At 43.6% G+C, this 23,896-nt stretch overlaps 1 protein-coding gene and 1 pseudogene across 3 annotated transcripts in view; one reads left to right on the top strand and one right to left on the bottom strand.

The window, feature by feature from the left end:
* Nucleotides 1-23,896, bottom strand: part of LOC142656808 (uncharacterized) — a 609,035-nt pseudogene that overhangs the window by 178,729 nt on the left and 406,410 nt on the right.
* Nucleotides 22,631-23,896, top strand: part of LOC142659209 (uncharacterized) — a 49,292-nt gene continuing 48,026 nt past the window's right edge. For all 3 annotated transcript variants that reach the window (XM_075835315.1, XM_075835227.1, XM_075835142.1), the window contains exon 1: nucleotides 22,631-22,893. The gene's annotated coding sequence lies outside the window, so the exon portion shown is untranslated. The remainder of the gene's footprint in view (nucleotides 22,894-23,896) is intronic.

Below are 23,896 nucleotides of genomic sequence, written 5' to 3'. Positions count from 1 at the left end.
AAACGTTTGGTGAATTAAAATCAAAAAAGGCAAAAATTTTAGCCACTGTAATTTGCATATGCAGTATGGTAAATATATTATTTTTACTTATAGAAGGTAATCATTTTTTATAAGTCTCCTTAAACAAATGTACACATGACAGATTGATGCGTTATTTGTTGAATTAGAATGATTTTGATCCTGGCAATATATATAAGTAGGTAGGCACGAGAGGTACAAGCCGATAGTATACTGAAAAATAGTAGAAAGGAAACCTCCAGCTCACCTTGGTTGAGGATTTGCTCAAATGGCTGTGTGGCTGGTATATGTATCCCACCACACAGGTGTGTGTGTTAATTGCGTTCCAAATACATTTCCCGGAGCGCAAATAGCAATGGAGTTACGATGAAGAGCTCATTGTATAACGAGGCAAACTAATAAAATGTATAATTTCAGAGAAAGACTTTTATGTGATAATTTATTAAACATTGTTGGGACAGATGTTTGAGTTTAAGTATATTTTCAGTCAATAGAAATAGAATAAAAATAATTTATTGTGATTTTGATCGGGATATGATTACTTCCGGTTTAAAGTTGATATTTTGTTTGCGTTCCAGGGTGTATGACGTATGTGGAACGCAGACCGGATGTGGAGCTGCGGCTAGTCATCGACGAAAGGACCGATGTCTCATCTGGCTCGTGGGTAAGTAATAGTTGAATTATAAATGAAAGGGCCTTATTTTCATAATTAGCAAAACAATAAATTGTATATTGAAAAAAGTCAAATATATATATATATTTTAGTTTGCCGTTAGAGAATTATTTGTTCCATTGTTAATGGAGAAAAAAAGTATAAATATTAATATTGATTTTTACTATTGTATTGTATGTGGGACAGTCAATGGTTAATGTTTATGACCAACTATAAAGTAAAGAACAAAAAAGAAATTGTGTTGAAGAAAAATAGACAAAATTTGGGAAATGGAGTGGAGGACAAATATAGGGGCTAAAAAACTATTACATGTAAGAAACATATAACATGCATGTAACGTTGTATAAAATCTAAGAAATAGGACAGATTGATGATGATAGATTAGATGCATGAAGTCATTAATGACTCTGACGATTTATTCTATATTTATACCTAGGCTGCATATATGCCCTATCTTCTAAATAAATATAGTTATTGATGTAAACTGTCTATTATTGAAGTTGGTATCGTATCTGGAATGAGAAATGAGAAAGAAAATAAGGAATATATGCTTGTGTCATTAGAGTAGGGCAACTGAGGATTTTTGAAAACCGTATGTAGTTTTATGAGGTTTCTTGTAAGTATAATTGATCGGAAATTGAGAGACTGGATCTTGATATAGTATCAATCATTAGTAATGGAACATCAGATCATTTTTTAAATTAAGGCCATTAGGGAATCGGGTTTTCAATCTATAGATCCAATAAGCTTCTCGTTGATAGATCTTATGTTGTAGATCTCCACTTCTTTTGGGAAGATGGACTTTCTCTATAGCGTGACATTTGAATGTTTTAATTGCTCTGTTGTGATAGTGAATGAAGTGCTTGGCTGCGTTGGAAGTATTACTAAAGTTGGGATTACGGATATAGCTTAAATGTTCCAGCATTCTGGTCTTAAATTTTCGGCCAGTGCATCCAACGTATTTTAACTTGCATTCAATGATATAGATGACAGATGTTGAGTTACAGTTGATGTAATTTTGTACTGTAAACATATCCGAGTTGTCTGAATTTGAAAAGGTTTTTGTGGGATGGACATAGGAGCATATTTTACATGGATGCTGTCCACATTTGAAAAAACCTTTGAGTAGGGCAACTGAGGATTTTTTAAAACCGTATGTAGTTTTATGAGGTTTCTTGTAAGTATAATTGATCGGAAATTGAGAGACTGGATCTTGATATAGTATCAATCATTAGTAATGGAACATCAGATCATTTTTTAAATTAAAGAGGCTCTGTCACCAGATTTTGCAAGCCCTATCTGCTATTGCAGCAGATAGGCGCTGCAATGTAGATAAGAGTAACGTTTTGATGACATTGCTCTTATGTCTGTATAATGCACTGTATGGTTACCTGTCCCCCCCATTGTTTAGATAATTTCACAAGACTGATCTTGGCTGTAATAGTCTCCTGTATATTATTTTGTCTGTAACTAGTGTACCTTTCTTCTTTTTATGTTCACGTAAGCACCTATAGTTGTCTGTGTTTCTAAAGACAACCCTACATGACTGTCCTTTTTGGCAACAGTCTCTAATTTATTAATATTTCTGTGCACTTCTTCATTGATCTTTATGTGTTGGAGATTTATGTTCCTATAATATTGAAGGTTCGTTATTATGAGATGTGAGGTACTGCCATGTTTATGAATGTCACATCAAACTAAACTTTTCGATCTGTAGATGCATACTGAATATACCACTTCAGTAGCGGAATATATATAACTAATTACCCATGTACCCAATTTAATTGGCACATTTGTCAATATCCATCGTTTTAATTATGGAATGTTCCATCCCCTTCTTTTCACTTTTTCCTTTTTCTAATTCTTTCCCTTTATGTTATATGAGCAATGTGTTTCTTGATTTCCACTTTTTTCAGGTACTAATTATAACTGCCTTTTTAAATGTAATATAATGTATCAGATGCAAAACACCTGTATTCCCTGGTTGGTTTGATTACACTGAACCGCGAGAATCATAGATCTTGCAACATTGAATGGGTCGTGGTATTCTTCAATTCACTTACTTTATTGCGTTCTGCTCCGCCCAATCGGGTGCGCGCTCCTGACGTCCGCGGCCGGGACTGGGTGAGGCCACGCCCGTACCTCCAATAGTGCGGTGCGCATGTCCGGATCTTCTGGTACGCGACCAGAGACCGGATATGCGCCGCAGCGCTGGAGGACGGAAGTGGGGCACGCCACACTTCCGGTTTCGCCGTCGGGTGCGCGCCATACACTTTTGAGTGGAATAGAAGGTAATGGAACACACCTGGATAGACAGGGTATATAGGGTGCCTCCTGGTCAGACACACTACACCCCCTTGAGGAAGCGGACATTAGCGAAACGCGCGTCGGGGCGCACACAGTGACGATCGGGACTTAGCCTAGAACACCTATGGGTAAGATCATCAGAGTTATTTTTTTATATTAGGGCCTGGTTTAGACCCGTTATTCACATCTCCTAATGCTTGTCTTTAGGAATACTTATTCCTTTCTAACAGTGTCAAAGTAGGAGATGAGTTATTATCATGTTATGACACACTAGTGATGGTCTTGCCATAAAACCTATACTTTATAGAGGTTTTCCACATCCATCTTGGCTTTCCTGCTCTGTCTCTATGTCATTTTATTGGAGTTTTTTCTAATTGATATATTCCTTTAAATGTTTGTCATTTTGTATATTTAAATAAAGTTTTGTATTGATACTTCTGATAATACTGGCTAAAGACTCTGTTTCTCTTTTGTCTATATGTATATTATAGAGTTGCCTTATTAATATATGTGGGAGTATGTTCTTTGGAACATAACCTAGCCCAATAACACTGTTTGCTCTTGGAGACCATTAGTTATAATTAATTTTCTGTGTTTTTCACAGCCACTGGTATCCAGCCTAATATGGATTTTCGAGCACGTGATCAGTCATGGCTCGCGCAATTAGACATGATTTTTAAGGAGGACTCCAATTTGTTTTTAGATGCTGGTAGTGTCAACATTAGGGAACGTAGTGTTAAACTTAAATCACTCCTCAATAAAAGAACGAGGCTATGGTGGAATAAGGCGTTCTTGGAGAAGTACATATCCAGAGGGTTGATACCGAGGGGCTTAAGGGTCCAGGTCTTTCCCTCCTTTGAAATAGAAAGTGATATGTTCAAAAAGAAATGGGAGGAGTTGGCAGACACCTGCTCTAGAGGGTTCATGAACCTCTTGATCCAATCAAATAGCAATACTTTACTGGGAATGGAAAAGGAAATAGAGGGGATACAACTGGAGATCAAAAAAGAGTTCTCTACCGAGACTCTGGTTAAATGGCAGGAAGAGTTGGATAGGGACTATGCCAAATGGGAAAAAGAAATATGCACAGTCAAAGCAGGTAAATTCCAGAGAGATGTGCAAGATTATAAATTAAACAAAGTTTATAAATGGCGGTCCAATTATGAGAGACCAAGACCTATATCACGCTCAAGATCCTCCTCAATGTCTTCACGCACCTCTGGTGAGGAACCGGGTAGAATGCGGGATGCGATGGCTGCCAGCAGCGCTGGTAGTAACCTGGGTACATATATGCCAAGAAGACAATATGATAGGAACGCCAAGCGCAAAAAAACAACGATTCCACAACAGGAGAAGAGATCCGGTAGCAATTTGGAGGTAATTAACCTATCTTCACATTCCCTCTCTGATGCCCAACGTGAAGTTCTGAGCAAAGGGTTAACATTCTCACCCACTGCCCCTTTTGACTTTTTTACAGTTTTAAAGGACTTGCACCTGTTCGCTAGAAAACTGGTCCTCCAAAAACTGCATAATAGGGGTTATGGTGCATTTACAATTGACAGTGAGATGGAAAGGGAGGCCCTGTCAGCATTGGAGGAATTACTATACGAACAGAATACTGCAGTAAGTAAGTTTCCCATGTCGGCCTTACCTAAATCTACAAAGTTTCCCCCCTTGTCACTGTGCCCTCAGGTGGAAATATTCACCAAATTGGTAGTGGACGATTTGAAACAAATACCGAAGTTTGGGTATAGGGACAACCTTACAGCCCCTCAGAGGCAAGCAATAAGAGAACTACAATCCTACGAGGACGTAGTGATCAAAGCCGCTGACAAGGGGGGCAATATTGTGGTATGGCCGACAGACAAATATGAAAAAGAGGCGTTCAGGCAACTAAGAGATAAGCAGACCTATGCTAAACTCACGTTTAATCCTATATCTAGATTCTCTCTGGAATTAAAGGACATCCTGAATAGGGCCTTTGATAAAGGGATCATCACCAAGAAAATCTGCGAGGGATTACTGACTGTGGATCCTAAAATACCTACAATTTACTTCCTGCCTAAAATCCATAAAAATCTGATGGAACCCCCAGGACGCCCTATTGTGTCAGGTATGGGAGGTCTATGTGAAGCTACGTGCAAATTTATAGATCATTATTTAAAGCCGTTAGTAACAGAACTGCCATCACATGTGAGGGACACAACGGACGTCCTGGGGAGAATTGATGGGATTCAGATTGAACCCGATATGTACCTCGTAACCGCAGATGTCGAGAGTCTATATACATGTATTAGACATGGGGATGGTTTGGAGGCGGTCCGCTTCTTCCTGGGGACCAGCAACTGGGATGATGAATTATGTGAACTCATTGTGGAGCTACTTCAGTATGTTTTGAGCCATAATATTTTCGTATTCAAGGACAACTTTTATTTACAGATACAAGGCACTGCCATGGGCGCGGCGTGTGCGCCATCCTATGCAAACCTGTTTCTCGGTCTTTGGGAGAGGCGGGTTTTCCATGGGGATGGCGCTCGCGCCGCGGACCATGTGCAGTGCTGGCTCCGCTATATTGACGACATACTGTTTGTGTGGCAGGGTTCGGAGTGTGAGTTGAGGAATTTCATGCAGCAACTCAATACTAACCAGATGAACGTAAAATTAACTTACTCATTCCATTCATCCAGGATAGAGTTTTTGGATTTATCGATATTTGCGGATGCAAGTGGCTTCTTGCAGACAGATGTTTATCGCAAGTCAACATCCGTCAATTCATTGCTGCATGCATCTTCTTCTCACACTCCTTCTACCATCAAAGCCATCCCAGTCGGCCAATTCCTCAGGATGAGGCGGATCTGCTCCACTGACCACCTGTTCGAACACCAGTCTCAGGATCTGAGACATAGATTTGAAGACAGGGGGTACAGTAATAGGTCCATCAAGGCAGGGTACAGGAGAGCCAGAAAGACTCCTCGTGCAAATTTGCTGAGGAATAAGATCCCTACAGTGGGAAACACAGTCGTTAGATTCATCTCCACCTACAACAGTAGATGGGATGAAGTAAGGACCATCTTAGGGCGACACTGGCCAATTTTGAGGTCTGAACCCACTCTGTCCCTGTGTCTAAGTGATCGACCAACGATGACGGCCAGGCGGAGTAGGAACCTCCGTGATATCCTGGTTCAAAGTCACTATATCCCCAAAAAAACAAACTTCTTTGGAACTCAGGGACAGAGAAAGGGTTGTTACCCATGTGGCAACTGTGTTGCATGCCCCAATATCAGCAGAACGACCAAGTTCGAATCAGTGGATGGTACCAAGTCTTTTGAGATCAAAGACTATATATCGTGTAGTACCACACATATAGTGTATTACGCTGTCTGTGGGTGTCCAAAGGTTTATATAGGTCTGACGTCAAGGGAACTACGCGTACGCACTAGAGAACACGTGCGAGATATTATTGCAGCAGGAGCGATCGATGACCCTACTGAACTCAAAACCCTGCCCAGACACTTTAAAACGTATCATGGGTGTAGTCCCAGATCCCTTAAAATTCGGGGGATTGAACGCATCCGTTGTGGCATCAGGGGGGGTAATGTGAAGAAGGTCCTAGCACAAAAAGAATGTAGGTGGATTGTGCAATTAGGATCCATGTCACCGGCTGGACTCAACGAACAGTTGAGTTTTGCACCCTTCCTATGAGGAAGTTGTAACCACCACACTGCCAGCAGAATACTTTATGATTTTTAAACTGTGGATTTTTTTGTGTGTCTAGTTTTTAACATTTATATTTTTTTAGTAGGTATGAGACTTACTGACCAGTTTTCAGTAAAAGCATCCCTGTGTTCCTAATCAAAATTTCGTATAATCTGACGACCCTTCAAGGCTGTGAATTTCGATGCAGACAGTGCATACCCTGGACTTCATGTGTGCAACCTGTTGATGACATTGCTCTTATGTCTGTATAATGCACTGTATGGTTACCTGTCCCCCCCATTGTTTAGATAATTTCACAAGACTGATCTTGGCTGTAATAGTCTCCTGTATATTATTTTGTCTGTAACTAGTGTACCTTTCTTCTTTTTATGTTCACGTAAGCACCTATAGTTGTCTGTGTTTCTAAAGACAACCCTACATGACTGTCCTTTTTGGCAACAGTCTCTAATTTATTAATATTTCTGTGCACTTCTTCATTGATCTTTATGTGTTGGAGATTTATGTTCCTATAATATTGAAGGTTCGTTATTATGAGATGTGAGGTACTGCCATGTTTATGAATGTCACATCAAACTAAACTTTTCGATCTGTAGATGCATACTGAATATACCACTTCAGTAGCGGAATATATATAACTAATTACCCATGTATCCAATTTAATTGGCACATTTGTCAATATCCATCGTTTTAATTATGGAATGTTCCATCCCCTTCTTTTCACTTTTTCCTTTTTCTAATTCTTTCCCTTTATGTTATATGAGCAATGTGTTTCTTGATTTCCACTTTTTTCAGGTACTAATTATAACTGCCTTTTTAAATGTAATATAATGTATCAGATGCAAAACACCTGTATTCCCTGGTTGGTTTGATTACACTGAACCGCGAGAATCATAGATCTTGCAACATTGAATGGGTCGTGGTATTCTTCAATTCACTTACTTTATTGCGTTCTGCTCCGCCCAATCGGGTGCGCGCTCCTGACGTCCGCGGCCGGGACTGGGTGAGGCCACGCCCGTACCTCCAATAGTGCGGTGCGCATGTCCGGATCTTCTGGTACGCGACCAGAGACCGGATATGCGCCGCAGCGCTGGAGGACGGAAGTGGGGCACGCCACACTTCCGGTTTCGCCGTCGGGTGCGCGCCATACACTTTTGAGTGGAATAGAAGGTAATGGAACACACCTGGATAGACAGGGTATATAGGGTGCCTCCTGGTCAGACACACTACACCCCCTTGAGGAAGCGGACATTCGCGAAACGCGCGTCGGGGCGCACACAGTGACGATCGGGACTTAGCCTAGAACACCTATGGGTAAGATCATCAGAGTTATTTTTTTATATTAGGGCCTGGTTTAGACCCGTTATTCACATCTCCTAATGCTTGTCTTTAGGAATACTTATTCCTTTCTAACAGTGTCAAAGTAGGAGATGAGTTATTATCATGTTATGACACACTAGTGATGGTCTTGCCATAAAACCTATACTTTATAGAGGTTTTCCACATCCATCTTGGCTTTCCTGCTCTGTCTCTATGTCATTTTATTGGAGTTTTTTCTAATTGATATATTCCTTTAAATGTTTGTCATTTTGTATATTTAAATAAAGTTTTGTATTGATACTTCTGATAATACTGGCTAAAGACTCTGTTTCTCTTTTGTCTAAATGTAGATAAGAGTAACGTTTTTATTTTTAAAAAACGAGCATTTTTGGCCAAGTTATGACCATTTTTGTATTTATGCAAATGAGGCTTGCAAAAGTTTTTGTATTTATGCAAATGAGGCTTGCAAAAGTACAACATGGCGTGTTTACAGTAAAAGTACAACTGGGCGTGTATTATGTGCATACATCGGGGCGTTTTTACTTCTTTTACTAGCTGGGCGTTCTGACTAGAGGTATCATCCACTTCTCTTCAGAACGCCCAGCTTCTGGCAGTGCAGACACACAGCGTGTTCTCGAGAGATCACGCTGTGACGTCACTCACTTCCTGCCCCAGGTCCTGCATCGTGTCGGCCACATCGGCACCAGAGGCTACAGTTGATTCTACAGCAGCATCAGCGTTTGCAGGTAAGTAGCTACATCGACTTACCTGCAAACGCCGATGCTGCTGCAGAATCAACTGTAGCCTCTGGTGCCGATGTGTCCTCGCTCATCCGACACGATGCAGGACCTGTGAGTGACGTCACAGCGTGATCTCTCGAGAACACGCTCTGTGTCTGCACTGCCAGAAGCTGGGCGTTCTGAAGAGAAGTGGATGATACTTCTCGTCAGAACGCCCAGCTAGTAAAAGAAGTAAAAACGCCCCCGATGTACGCACATAATACACACCCACTTGGACTTTTGCAAGCCTCATTTGCATAAATACAAAAATGGTCATAACTTGGCCAAAAATGCTAGTTTTTAAAAAATAAAAACGTTACTGTATTCTACACTGCAGCGCCTATCTGTTGCAATAGCAGATAGGGGTTGCAAAATCTGGTGACAGAGCCTCTTTAAGGCCATTAGGGAATCGGGTTTTCAATCTATAGATCCAATAAGCTTCTCGTTGATAGATCTTATGTTGTAGATCTCCACTTCTTTTGGGAAGATGGACTTTCTCTATAGCGTGACATTTGAATGTTTTAATTGCTCTGTTGTGATAGTGAATGAAGTGCTTGGCTGCGTTGGAAGTATTACTAATGTTGGGATTACGGATATAGCTTAAATGCTCCAGCATTCTGGTCTTAAATTTTCGGCCAGTGCATCCAACGTATTTTAACTTGCATTCAATGATATAGATGACAGATGTTGAGTTACAGTTGATGTAATTTTGTACTGTAAACGTATCCGAGTTGTCTGAATTTGAAAAGGTTTTTGTGGGATGGACATAGGAGCATATTTTACATGGATGCTGTCCACATTTGAAAAAACCTTTGTTTTCCAACCAGGTTGTTTTGGTTTCGTTAGATGTAAAAAGAGAAGGAGAGAGGAAACTGCCGAGTGACGGGGCTTTCTGAGCTACTATTCTACATCCTCCTTGGAGGATGGAGTGCAGACTGTCATCTTCCGACAAGATCGGTAAGTATTTATTTATGATTCGCTTAATTTCTGAAAATTGTTTGCTCTGTTGTAGGATCAGAGTAGGTATATTGAGATATGATTTTTTAGATTGATTTGTTTGTCTGAGTAGATTAGCTCTAGGTATTTTAGCTGTAATAGTATTGGCTCTGTTGAGTGACCAGTTGGGGTATCCTCTGTTGTGTAGTCTGGAATGTATTTGTTTTTGTTCCACGTTGTATTGTTTGTTGGAGCTACAGTTTCTTTTGGCTCTATACATTTCCACTACGGGGATAGCCATGATGGTCTTTTTTGAATGATTGCTGTTCGCATGTAATATAGCATTGAATGCAAGTTAAAATACGTTGGATGCACTGGCCGAAAATTTAAGACCAGAATGCTGGAACATTTAAGCTATATCCGTAATCCCAACATTAGTAAATTTTCCAACGCAGCCAAGCACTTCATTCACTATCACAACAGAGCAATTAAAACATTCAAATGTCACGCTATAGAGAAAGTCCATCTTCCCAAAAGAAGTGGAGATCTACAACATAAGATCTATCAACGAGAAGCTTATTGGATCTATAGATTGAAAACCCGATTCCCTAATGGCCTTAATTTAAAAAATGATCTGATGTTCCATTACTAATGATTGATACTATATCAAGATCCAGTCTCTCAATTTCTGATCAATTATACTTACAAGAAACCTCATAAAACTACATACGGTTTTCAAAAATCCTCAGTTGCCCTACTCTAATGACACAAGCATATATTCCTTATTTTCTTTCTCATTTCTCATTCCAGATACGATACCAACTTCAATAATAGACAGTTTACATCAATAGCTATATTTATTTAGAAGATAGGGCATATATGCAGCCTAGGTATAAATATAGAATAAATCGTCAGAGTCATTAATAACTTCATGCATCTAATCTATCATCATCAATCTGTCCTATTTCTTAGATTTTATACAACGTTACATGCATGTTATATGTTTCTTACATGTAATAGTTTTTTAGCCCCTATATTTGTCCTCCACTCCATTTCCCAAATTTTGTCTATTTTTCTTCAACACAATTTCTTTTTTGTTCTTTACTTTATAGTTGGTTATAAACATTAACCATTGACTGTCCCACATACAATACAATAGTAAAAATCAATATTAATATTTATACTTTTTTTCTCCATTAACAATGGAACAACTAATTCTCTAACGGCAAACTAAAATATATATATATTTGACTTTTTTCAATATCCAATTTATTGTTTTGCGAATTATGAAAATAAGGCCCTTTCATTTATAATTCAACTATTACTTACCCACAAGCCAGATGAGACATCGGTCCTTTTGTCGATGACTAGCCGCAGCTCCACATCCGGTCTGCGTTCCACATACGTCATACACCCTGGAACGCAAACAAAATATCAACTTTAAACCGGAAGTAATCATATCCCGATCAAAGTCATCAAAATCACAATAAATTATTTTTATTCTATTTCTATTGACTGAAAATATACTTAAACTCACACATCTGTCCCAACAATGTTTAATAAATTATCACATAAAAGTCTTTCTCTGAAATTATACATTTTATTAGTTTGCCTCGTTATACAATGAGCTCTTCATCATAACTCCATTGCTATTTGCGCTCCGGGAAATGTATTTGGAACGCAATTAACACACACACCTGTGTGGTGGGATACATATACCAGCCACACAGACTAGACAGTCAACATTAGCCATGATTAAGGACGCAAGAAGCGTCTGAAACGCGTAGGCTTATCTCACCTACGATATTTCTCCTTACACTCCAGGACATTACCTTTCTACTAGGTCCTGTTTTAGACTTTATACAATTAAACTTGGAACTAGTTTCCATTTTATTTACATTTACGCTGGATCCCACCCTTCTTTTTTCCTGCTGTCCATTAATTGTGTGCCGACACGAGGATCCGTGCGGGTTCATTTGAGCAAATCCTCAACCAAGGTGAGCTGGAGGTTTCCTTTCTACTATTTTAAAATAACTATATGTTCGTATCGATTTCATTAGAGACGGCAAAGATAAATGTGATTGTGTAATATAAAACAATAAATCGTCCGCAAACGCAGACACCTTAAATTCCATATCCCCCACCTGAATACCCCGTATATCTCTATTGTTCCTCACTGCTACCAAGAGATGCTCCATAACCACAGCAAAGAACAAAGGGAGACAGTGGGCATCCCTGTCTAGTGCCATTCCCAATCCTAAATGGAGAAGACAGTGAGCCATTGATCCTAATTCTCGCCTGAGGACTATTATACAGAGACTACATACAACTTTTTCATCATTTTTTATTACATTTTATTTACAGCTTAGGTGACCAAAAAACAGTGATTTGGGCGTTTTAAATTCTTTATTTCTTACGGCGTTCATTATGCGCTAAAAATTATAGTTTTACTTTATTCTGCAGGTCAGCACAATTACGGCGATGCCATATGTATATAGGTTTTTTATGTTTTGCAGTGTTTGTACAATAAAATCACTTGTGTCACGATCACAGGGTATGTGGACCCACTAGGCCGCTCCGCCGTAGCGGAGAGGCAGCTGACCAGGTCACAGTCTATACGAAAGTCAATAGTAGATAGTAACGCTTGGGTACCTGAACTAGTCCAGACGGTGGCTGTGGCTTCAGCACGGATGGAGGCCAGTGCAGCAGGTAGCGCCAGACGTGGCGGGCAGTATCCGATGTGGCAGAAGACACTGGACGTGGCTAAAGAGATTGGACGTGGCAGAAGACAGCAGGTGCAGTAGACACGACTCCAACACTAGTAGGCACAGGAACAAGAACAGCACGGGATACAGGAACAGGTAACAGGGCACGGGTAACAACTGGAATGGGAAACACTAAGGGACCATTTGCAAGACAAACTGGGATAAACTAACAACGCTCAGGCAAGGATGAGAAGGGCTGGGGCCTTCTGTAGACCAGGAAATCATGGGCCGTTGATAATGATGATGATTTCCTGATGCCCTAAAGGGCCAGCACGCGCGCGCAACCTATAGTATACAGCAGAACGGAGCGGAAGTGAGCGCTGGCGTCTCCTAGGAAGGAGATGGGGACCAGCGCTCCCGGATCCATGGCTGCGGGCGTCGGCAGGTGAGTAAACCCGACGGCCCGTGGCCATGGACGATACAACTTGTTTATAAAAGAATTAATTTTTTGTGTCACCAAATTCTGAGAGCCATAACTTTTTTATTTTTCAGTCAAAAAAGCGGTGTAAGGGCTTGTTTTTTGCGGGACGTGTGTTAGTTTTTATTGGTACTATTTTGGGGTACATGTGACTTTTTGATCACTTTTTATCCTATATTTTGGGAGGGGTGGTGACCAAAAAATTGTGATTCTGGCATTGTTTTTAGTTGTTTTTTTTTGCGGCGTTCACCGTGCGGGAAAAATAACATTATAGTTTTATAGTTTGGGTTGTTATGAATGCGGTGATACCAAATATGTGTACTGTTTTTTTAACGTTGTCATTTTTTTCCTATAATAAGAGACTTATTATAGGAAAAAAAATCTTTTATTTTTACACTTTCTAAAACATTTTTATTAACTTTTTTTTCACATTTTTTTTTTACTTTTTACACTTTCTTTTTTTACCTGCAGCTCTGATAGCTGCTAAAATACAATACACTACCTAGTAATGTAATGTATTCCACCTGTCAGTGTGACTTCACCGTCACTCTAAGGGTATGTTCACACACAAATACAAAATACGTCTGAAATTACAGAGCTGTTTTCAGGCGAAAACAGCTCCTGAATTTCAGATGTTTTTGCAAGTACTCTCGTTTTTCGCGGTGTCCATTCCGAACGTAATTGGAGCTGTTTTTCATTGGAGTCAATGAAAAACGGCTCCAAAAACGTCCCAAGAAGTGACATGCATTTCTTTGATGCGGGCGTATTTTTACGCGCCGTCTTTTGACAGCGACACATAAAATGACAACTCGCCTGAACAGAACATCGTAAAGCCCATTGCAGGCAATGGGCAGATGTTTGCAGACGTAATGGAGCCGTCTTTTCAGGCGTAATTCGAGGCGTAAAACGCCTGAATTACGTCTGAAAATATGTTGTGTGAACATACCCTGACAGTAAGGGTATGTTCACTTATGTGCACACCGGAGGTATAAGAGGAGTAAACTACAACTCCCAGCATGCCCAGATTGTTATTATGTGATATCAGAGGACATTACAGGGAGGGATATAAAAGGGGCTACAACTCTTAGAATGTCTAGGCCAGGGGTCTCAAGCACGCGGCCCGCGGGCCGCATGCGGCCCCTGGGGCTGTCATCTGCGGCCCGCGGACACAGAGCCGCTAGTATCGGCTCTGCTCCGAGACTCTGGAATTCCCTGACATCGCTGTCCACATATGAACAGCGATGTCTGGGGCTTCCCCAGAGCCGGAGTCCCGGGCAGAGCGCTAGTACAGGCTCTGCTCCCGGACTCTGTGGAATTCCCTGACATCGCTGCCCATATATGGACAGTGTGTCAGGGTCTTCCCCAGAGCGGAGTCCCGGCAGAGCGCTAGTATAGGCTCTGCTCTGGGGAAGCCTCTGACCGCTGTCCATACATCGACAATGATGTCAGGGGCTTCCCCAGAGCAGGAGTCCCAGTGATGTCAGCAGCACAGCTGAAGTCCCAGGAAGAGCCTACTAGTGCTCTACCCGGGACTCCAGCTCTGGGGTTGCCCCTGACATCTCTGTCCATATATGGACAGTGATGTCAGGAGCAGAGCTGGAATCCCAGGCTGCACTCACAACTCTACTATTATATCATGTACTTTACTCCAGTCACATCCAGAGCTGCACTCACAGCTCTACTGTAACATCATGTACTATACTCCAGAGACATCCACAGCTACACTCACAACTCTACTGCAAGATCAGTAGATGCAGATGCAAACATCTTGTCTTATACTCCAAACAAATCCAGAGCTCCAGTCACAATTCTACTATTATATAATGTGCTATACTCCAGTCACAACTCTACTGTAACATCATGTCTTATACTCCAGCCACTTCCAGAGCTGCAGTCACAAATCTACTGTAATTCGAGTGCTAGAAGCGGCTCTGCTTCAGGACTCCAGCTCTGGGCAAGACCCTGACATCACTGGTAGAATTTGCGGAGGGCACTGTGGCCTTATCTAGGGGTGTGTTGCATTATCTACAGAGGGCACTGTGGCAGCATCTACTGAGGGCACTGTGGCAGCATCTACAGAGGGCACTGTGGCAGCATCTACGGAGGGCACTGCGGCAGCATCTACAGAGGGCACTGCGGCAGCATCTACAGAGGGCACTGCGGCAGCATCTACAGAGGGCACTGCGGTAGCCTCTACAGAGGACTCTGCGGCAGCATCTACAGAGGGCACAGCGGCAGCATCTACAGAGGGCACAGTGGCAGCATCTACAGAGGGCAAAGCGGCAGCATCTACAGAGGGCACTGCGGCACCATCTACAGAGGACTCTGCGGCAGCATCTACAGAGGGCACAGCGGCAGCATCTACAGAGGGCACTGCGGCAGCATCCACAGAGGGCACTGCGGCAGCATCCACAGAGGGCACTGCGGCAGCATCCACAGAGGGCACTGTGGCAGCATCTACTGAGGGCACTGCGGCACCATCTACAGAGGACTCTGCGGCAGCATCTACAGAGGACTCTGCGGCAGCATCTACGCAGGGCACTGTGGCAGCATCTACGGAGGGCACTGCGGCAGCATCTACGGAGGGCACTGCGGCAACATCTACGGAGGGAACAGCGGCAGCATCTACAGAGGGCACTGCAACAGCATCCACCGAGGGCACAGCGGCAGCATCCACCGAGGGCACTGCGGCAGCATCCACCGAGGGCACTGCGGCAGCATCCACCGAGGGCACTGCGGCAGCATCTACAGAGGGCACTGCGGCAGCATCCACAGAGGGCACTGCGGCAGCATCCACAGAGGGCACTGCGGCAGCATCCACAGAGGGCACTGCGGCAGCATCCACAGAGGGCACTGCGGCACCATCTACAAAGGGCACAGCGGCACCATCTACAGAGGGCACTGCGGCACCATCTACAGAGGACTCTGCGGCAGCATCTACAGAGGGCACAGCGGCAGCATCTACAGAGGGCACTGCGGCAGCATCTACAGAGGGCACTGCGGCAGCATCCACAGAGGGCACTGCGGCAGCATCCACAGAGGGCACTGCGGCAGCATCCACAGAGGGCACAGCGGCAGCATCCACCGAGGGCACAGCGGCAGCATCCACCGAGGGCACTGTGGCACTATCTAAAAAGGGGCTGCCCAATCTTGACATGTGTGTCTGCCAAACGCTGCCAACTGAGCCGCCGGACTGCATTTAGCGACACTTACACTGGAAAGCTGGATTGTTGAAATAAGCACGTGGAGAAATATCTCAAATTTTAAACCTAGCGCTATTATTATAGTAATGTAGTATTATTATTATAGTAATATAGTGTTATTGTAGTTCAAATAACTAATTGATAAATAATAATTTTGTATTGTATCAAATTTGAAAGTAATGCGGCCCGTCAACTTCCCATTTTTTCTATATGCGGCCCACTTACCTGGCTGAGTTTGAGACCCCTGGTCTAGTCTGTTATTATGGGATGTCAGAGGACATTACAGGAAGGAGTATAAGAGAGAACTACAGCTCCCAGCACGTGCAGACTGTTATTATGTGATATCAGAGGACATTACAGGAAGGAGTATAAGAGAGAACTCCCAGCATGTCCAGGCTGTTATGTAATATCAGAGGACATTAAAGGGAGCCGTAAACGGCCGAAAAATCGGAAGCAGAACGCCTCCAAACATCTGGCCATTGATTGCAATGGGAAAAAACGGCATTCTGTTCCGATGGGCCGTTTTTTTTACGCGTCCGTTTTGAAAAACAGCCGCGTAAAAAAACGGCTGCGAAGAAGAAGTGCAGGTCACTTCTTGGGACGTTTTTCATTGACTCTATAGAAAACAGCTCCAAAAACGGCTGTAAAAAACGCAGCGAAAATCGCGAGTGGCTTAAAAAACGTCTGAAAATCAGGAGCTGTTTTCCCTTGAAAATAGCTCCGTATTTTCAGACGTTTTTAGTCTAGCATATGAACATACCCTCAGTCTACGAGGACCAGCTAGAGGCTGGTCCTCGTAGGCTTCCATACATGGCAGACCCGGAGGCCGTTATCTGGCCTCTGGATGCCATCACAAGCATCAGCAACCCCCACGATTGAATGGGGGTTGCTGATGTGTTACAAACCCCCTAAATGAGGCTGGTCCTGATAGGTTTCTGTACATGGCAGACACAGAGGCCATTACTTGGCCTCCGGTCGCCATGCTAGCCATCTGCAAACCTCACGATTTCATTGTGAGGTCTGCCGATGTGCTAGAAACCCCTAAAATGCGGCGATTGCAATCCATCGCCGCATTTAAGGGGTTAATTGCCGAAATCAGCGGAAATGAGCCGCTGATCGGCAACAGTGGAGTGTCAGCTGTCGGGGACAGCTGGCCTCCCGATGCACAGTGTCGCTGACAGTATGCACCAGGAACCGCGCAGTAACTGTACATCCTGGTGCGCTAAGACACTGGCCACCCGGACGTACAGTTGCGTCGTGTGCCTAGGGTTTAAAAGAAATGTCATCCATTTTGTTGGTGGGATTGGCGTTCTGTGTTATATAAATTATTAATGATTTGTATGGGTACTCGCCTTAATAATCACCTTTTAAGGTATGTTCACAGAGGGCAAATACGCTGTGTAAAAGCACATAGAGTATCCGCTCTGGTTGCCGCAGAGAATTCCGGCCGAAAAACCGCACCATATTAGTGCATTTTTTCGTCCAGAATGTTGGCTGTGGAAAATAGCAGGTAAAAAAAGAAAAGTTAATACTTACCCGTAGCAATGGCGACGCGTCCCTCTGACATCCTGCAGCCCGGCCTCCTGGGGTGACATTTAATCCCATGTGATTGCTGAAGCCTGTCATTGGCTGCAGCAGTCACATGGGATGAAACGTCATCCCTGGATGCGTGGCTAGATGCAGAGAATTCTGGGTAAGTATATATATTTTTTCTGAATTGCGATTTTCGCGGCAGATTCGCCGCTTTTTCGCCGCAAAAATCAGAACATGTGCTATTTGTTGCTGGTTTTGTATCCCCATTTAATTCAATGCGAAAAACCTGTAACACAAGACGCAGCGATTCCGCAGCATCAGTTGACATGATTGAAAAACCGCGCAGCAGATCAATTTCTGAACGGTTTTGCGGCTGTTTTTTTACGCAGCGCGTGGATGAGATTTGTACAAATCTCATCCACTCAGCTGCTACTGTATAAGGCCTGATTCGCGCAAGCGTATTTTACATCCGTGTTACGGACATTAAAACAACGGCCATCGCACGGACCTATGTAATTCGATGGGGCTATTCAGACATGCGTTGTTTTTCATGCAGCGTGTCTGCTGCGTGAAAGTTACTGGAGGTCCTATTTTTGTGCATTTTTGCGCATCACACAGTCCATTGAAGTCATCCATGTGCCGTCTGTGATTAACACACTAGTTGCTAAAGAAATGATGAGGGAAAAAAACGCCTCCTTCAGTTGTTTTTGCAGACGTATAAAACGCATGACATACGCGCGTAAAAAACGCAGACGTGCACCATACACGGATTCCACACGGGACTGCAATGCAAGAAAAATGCTGCGTTTTTTACGCGCACAAAAACGGAAACGCTCGTGTGAACATAGCCTTATGCTGAGGATTTTCCACAAATAAAGACATTGCGGAAAATTTGCAGCATTTATGCTACGTGTGAACCCGGCCTTGTTCTTCAAGAATGTCACTCAGAGGAGGTTTCTGGGCTTTATACGATACATATAACATTAAGAAAAGACCCCATGCTGATTTATTATAATCCCCCAACGCTTCAGCGCCACCATGTGCAGGCTGTTATTATGGGATATCAGAAGACATTACAGGGAGGAGGTATAAGAGGACTACAACTCCCAGCATGTCCGGGCTGTTATTATGAGATATCAGAGGACATTACAGGGAGGAGGTATAAGAGAACTACAACTCCCAGCATGTCCAGGCTGTTATTATGAGATATCAGAGGACATTACAGGGAGGAGGTATAAGAGAAGAGAACTACAACTCCCAGCATGTCCGGGCTGTTATTATGGGATATCAGAGGACATTTCAGGGAGGAGGTATAAGAGGAGAGAACTACAACTCCCAGCATGTGCAGGCTGTTATTATGGGATATCAGAGGACATTACAGGGAGGAGGTATAAGAGAAGAGAACTACAACTCCCAGCATGTCCGGGCTGTTATTATGGGATATCAGAGGACATTTCAGGGAGGAGGTATAAGAGGAGAGAACTACAACTCCCAGCATGTGCAGGCTGTTATTATGGGATATCAGAGGACATTACAGGGAGGAGGTATAAGAGAACTACAACTCCCAGCATGTCCAGGCTGTTATTATGGGATATCAGAGGACATTACAGGGAGGAGGTATAAGAGGGGACGACTACAACTCCCAGCATGTGCAGGCTGTTATTATGGGATATCAGAGGACATTACAGGGAGGAGGTATAAGAGAAGAGAACTACAACTCCCAGCATGTCCGGGCTGTTATTATGGGATATCAGAGGACATTTCAGGGAGGAGGTATAAGAGGAGAGAACTACAACTCCCAGCATGTGCAGGCTGTTATTATGGGATATCAGAGGACATTACAGGGAGGAGGTATAAGAGAAGAGAACTACAACTCCCAGCATGTCCGGGCTGTTATTATGGGATATCAGAGGACATTTCAGGGAGGAGGTATAAGAGGAGAGAACTACAACTCCCAGCATGTGCAGGCTGTTATTATGGGATATCAGAGGACATTACAGGGAGGAGGTATAAGAGAACTACAACTCCCAGCATGTCCAGGCTGTTATTATGGGATATCAGAGGACATTACAGGGAGGAGGTATAAGAGGGGACGACTACAACTCCCAGCATGTGCAGGCTGTTATTATGGGATATCAGAGGACATTACAGGGAGGAGGTATAAGAGAACTACAACTCCCAGCATGTCCAGGCTGTTATTATGTGATGTTAGAGGACATTACAGGGAGGAGGTATAAAAGAACTACAACTCCCAGCATGTCCAGGCTGTTATTATGGGATATCAGAGGACATTACAGGGAGGAGGTATAAAAGAACTACAACTCCCAGCATGTCCAGGATGTTATTATGAGATATCAGAGGACATTACAGGGAGGAGGTATAAGAGAACTACAACTCCCAGCATGTCCAGGCTGTTATTATGGGATATCAGAAAACATTACAGGGAGGAGTTATAAGAGAACTACAACTCCCAGCATGTCCAGGCTGTTACTATGGGATATCAGAGGACATTACAGGGAGGAGGTATAAGAGAAGAGAACTACAACTCCCAGCATGTGCAGACTGTTATTATGGGATATCAGAGGACATTACAGGGAGGAGGTATAAGAGAACTACAACTCCCAGCATGTGCAGACTGTTATTATGGGATATCAGAGGACATTAGAGGGAGGAGGTTTAATAATAATAATAATAATAATAATAATCTTTATTTATATAGCGCCAACATATTACGCAGCACTTTACAATTTAGAGGGAACATGAACAGACAATATCAGACATTACATAGTGACAAAGCTAATTTACAATTCAGACAGGAGGAGTGAGGACCCTGCTCGCAAGAGCTTACAATCTATGAGGACATAAGGGAGACACAAAGTGTGAGGCTATGTTCACACGCAGAGTCAAAAACGTCTCAAAATACGGAGCTGTTTTCAAGAGAAAACCGTTCCTGATTTTCAGACGTTTTTTGTGCCACTCACGATTTTCACAGCGTTTTTCGAAGCGTATTTGGAGCTTTTTCAATAGAGTCTATGGAAAACTGCTCCAAAAACGTCCAAAGTGTCCTGCACGTCGGAACAGAACACCGTTTTCCCATTGAAATCAATGGGTAGATGTATGGAAGCATACTGCTTCTGATTTTTCGGCCGTTTTTCCGGCGTTTACGGGCCGAAAAACAGCCGAAAATAGGCAGTGTGAACATACCCTAAGGGTATGTGCACACACACTAATTACGTCCGTAATTGACGGACGTATTTCGGCCGCAAGTAGTGGACCGAACTCAGTGCAGGGAGCCGGGCTCCTAGCATCATACTTATGTATGACGCTAGGAGTCCCTGCCTCGCTGCAGGACAACTGTCACGTACTGAAAACATGATTACAGTACGGGACAGTTGTCCGGCAGCGAGGCAGGGACTCCTAGCGTCATACATAAGTATGATGCTAGGAGCCCGGCTCCCTGCACTGTGTTCGGTCTGGAACTTGCGGCCGAAATACGTCCGGAAATTACGGACGTAATTAGTGTGTGTGCACATACCCTAACAGTGTTTGTTCTGTACGATGGTCCAGCCATCTTTTATACACATGGGGTGGTACACATAAAGCTGCATGAGCCGGTCACCAGCCAGTATCTGTGTATGACGGACATGAAGTGAAGGAGTGTGAGGGAATCTTATTCTGATGACTAATGTAAAAGGAGGGCCATGGAAAGGGGTCAGATCAGGGAATGTTATAGGCCTGTCTAAATAGATGTGTTTTCAGGGCACGTTTAAAACTGTGGATATAAGAGGAGAGAACTATAACTCCCAGCATGTCCAGACTGTTATTATGAGATATCAGAGGACATTACAGGGAGGAGGTATAAGAGGAGAGAACTACAACTCCCAGCATGTGCACTGTTATTATGGGATATCAGAGGACATTACAGGGAGGAAGTATAAGAGAGAACTACAACTCCCAGCATGTCCAGGCTGTTATTATAGAGATCAGAGAACATTACAGGGAGGAGGTATAAGAGAAGTAAACTACAACTCCCAGCATGTCATTATGTGATATCAGAGGACATTACAGGGAGGGATATAAAAGGGGACTACAACTCTTAGGGCGGATTTGCACGAGCGTGTGCGTTTTGCGTGCGCAAAAGGCACTTAACAGCTCCGTGTGTCATCACCATATGGTGCGCGGCTGCGTGATTTTCGCACAGTCGTTATCATTATGACACTCTGTTTGTATGTTTGTAAACAGAAAAGCACGTGGTGCTTTTCTGTTTTCATTCATAGTTTTTACTGCTGTTGCACGAATCACGCGCGTCACACGGAAGTGCTTCCGTGTGGTGCGCGTGATTTTCACGCACCCATTAACGTCAATGGGTGCGTGATGCGCGAACGCACAAATATAGGACATGTCGTGCGTTTCACGCAGCGGACACACGCTGCGTGAATATCACGGACAGTCTGCACGGCCCCATAGACTAGCATAGGTCCGTGCGACGCGCGTGAAAATCACGCGTGTTGCACGGACGTATTACATGTTCGTGTAAATCCGCCCTTAGCATGTCTAGGCTGTTATTATGTGATGTCAGAGGCCATTACAGGAAGGAGTATGAGAGAACTACAACTCCCAGCATGTCCAGGCTGTTATGTGATATCAGAGGACATTAGAGGGAGGGGTATGAGAGGAATGGACTACAGCTCCCAACATTTCCCAGGCTCCAGTTCTCACACAATTGCAGACAACCTATAGAAGAAAACACTGAATCTATCATTTCAAGTCACGTGATCATCGTCATGGGTCCTATAGCCACCTCTTCTCTCCACTGATAAGCCCCGCCTCTCCTGTCCCGGTCACATGGTTGTGACGTCATCATAGGGCCTTTCACCACAAGCTATTATATTTTGCACTGCTTACCTCCGACCACTCCTGCGCCGGTCACCTGATCTTCATGACCGCTCATGTCACGTGATCATCATCACAGGTCCTTCATCCCTCGCTCATTTTTCCACTTCTAAGCTCCGCCCCAGATGCAGCGGTCACGTGATCTTGATATAATCACAGGTCCTTCAGCTATTGCCGTGAAGAGGTAGAGCAGCGCCGGTCGGGTGTTCTCTCTGTTATCAGTCACCCCTGTATGAGTGTATATAGAGAGCTGTCAATCATTGATCGACCCCCACTGGACTCCTAAACCCAGACTGAGCAGGGATTTAACCCCTTCAGTACCGGCATCTTTGGGGTAAGTACTGCAGGAACTTCAGACAGCGGTAAGATGTTATTTCTGGTCTTTGTAGTGCTCTGATGTTTTGTGGGACGAGTCGTATTTTGTAATGACATAATATTAGGTACATACACCTAAGGCCTCATTTACACGAGCGTGTGCGTTTTGCGCACGCAAAAAAACGGAGCGTTTTGCGTGCGCAAAACGCATTTGACAGCTCCGTGTGTCATCAGTGTATGATGCGCGGCTGCATGATTTCCGCGCAGCCGCCATCACTGAGATGAGGCTAGTCGACGTCAGTCACTGTCCAGGGTGCTGAAAGAGTTAACTGTAACTCTTTCAGCACCCTCGACAGTGAATTCCGATCACCATATCGAGTAACCTGTTTTAAAAAAAAGAGGTTCGTACTTACCGAGAACTTCCCGGCCGTTACCTTGGTGACGCGTCCTTGGTGACGCGCCTCTCTTGACATCGGGCCCCACCTCCCTGGATGACGCGGCAGTCCATGTGACCGCTGCAGCCTGTCCTTGGCCTGTGATTGGCTGGAGCTGTCACTAGACTGGAGGAAGAAGCCGGGAGTTATCGGTAAGTCAGAACTTTTTTTTTTTTTTTTTACACGTTCATGTATATTGGGATCGGAAGTCACTGTCTAGGGTGCTGAACCAGTTTAACTCTTTCAGCACCCTGCACAGTGACTGTCTCCTGCCGGGTTCGGTCAAAATGAGTTCGGCCGAACCCGGTGAAGTTCGGTTCGCTCATGTCTAAGACACTCGGTTCGGATGTTTGTAAACAGAAAAGCACGTGGTGCTTTTCTGTTTACATTCAGTTTGACAGCTCTTGCGTGAATCACGCAGTTTGCACGGAAGTGCTTCCGTGCGACCTTTGTGGTTTTCACGCACCCATTGACTTCAATGGGTGCGTGATGCGCGAAAAACGCAGATTTTTAGAACATGTCGTGAGTTTTTTTCAGCGCGCTCACGCTGAGCAAAACTCACGGACTGTCTGCATGCCCCCATAGACT

This window comes from Rhinoderma darwinii, chromosome 1 (genome assembly GCF_050947455.1).
Source record: "Rhinoderma darwinii isolate aRhiDar2 chromosome 1, aRhiDar2.hap1, whole genome shotgun sequence".
Taxonomy (NCBI): Eukaryota; Metazoa; Chordata; class Amphibia; order Anura; family Rhinodermatidae; genus Rhinoderma; species Rhinoderma darwinii.
Note: the sequence above shows the minus strand (reverse complement) of the source record. Positions and strands in the feature narration are given on the sequence as shown.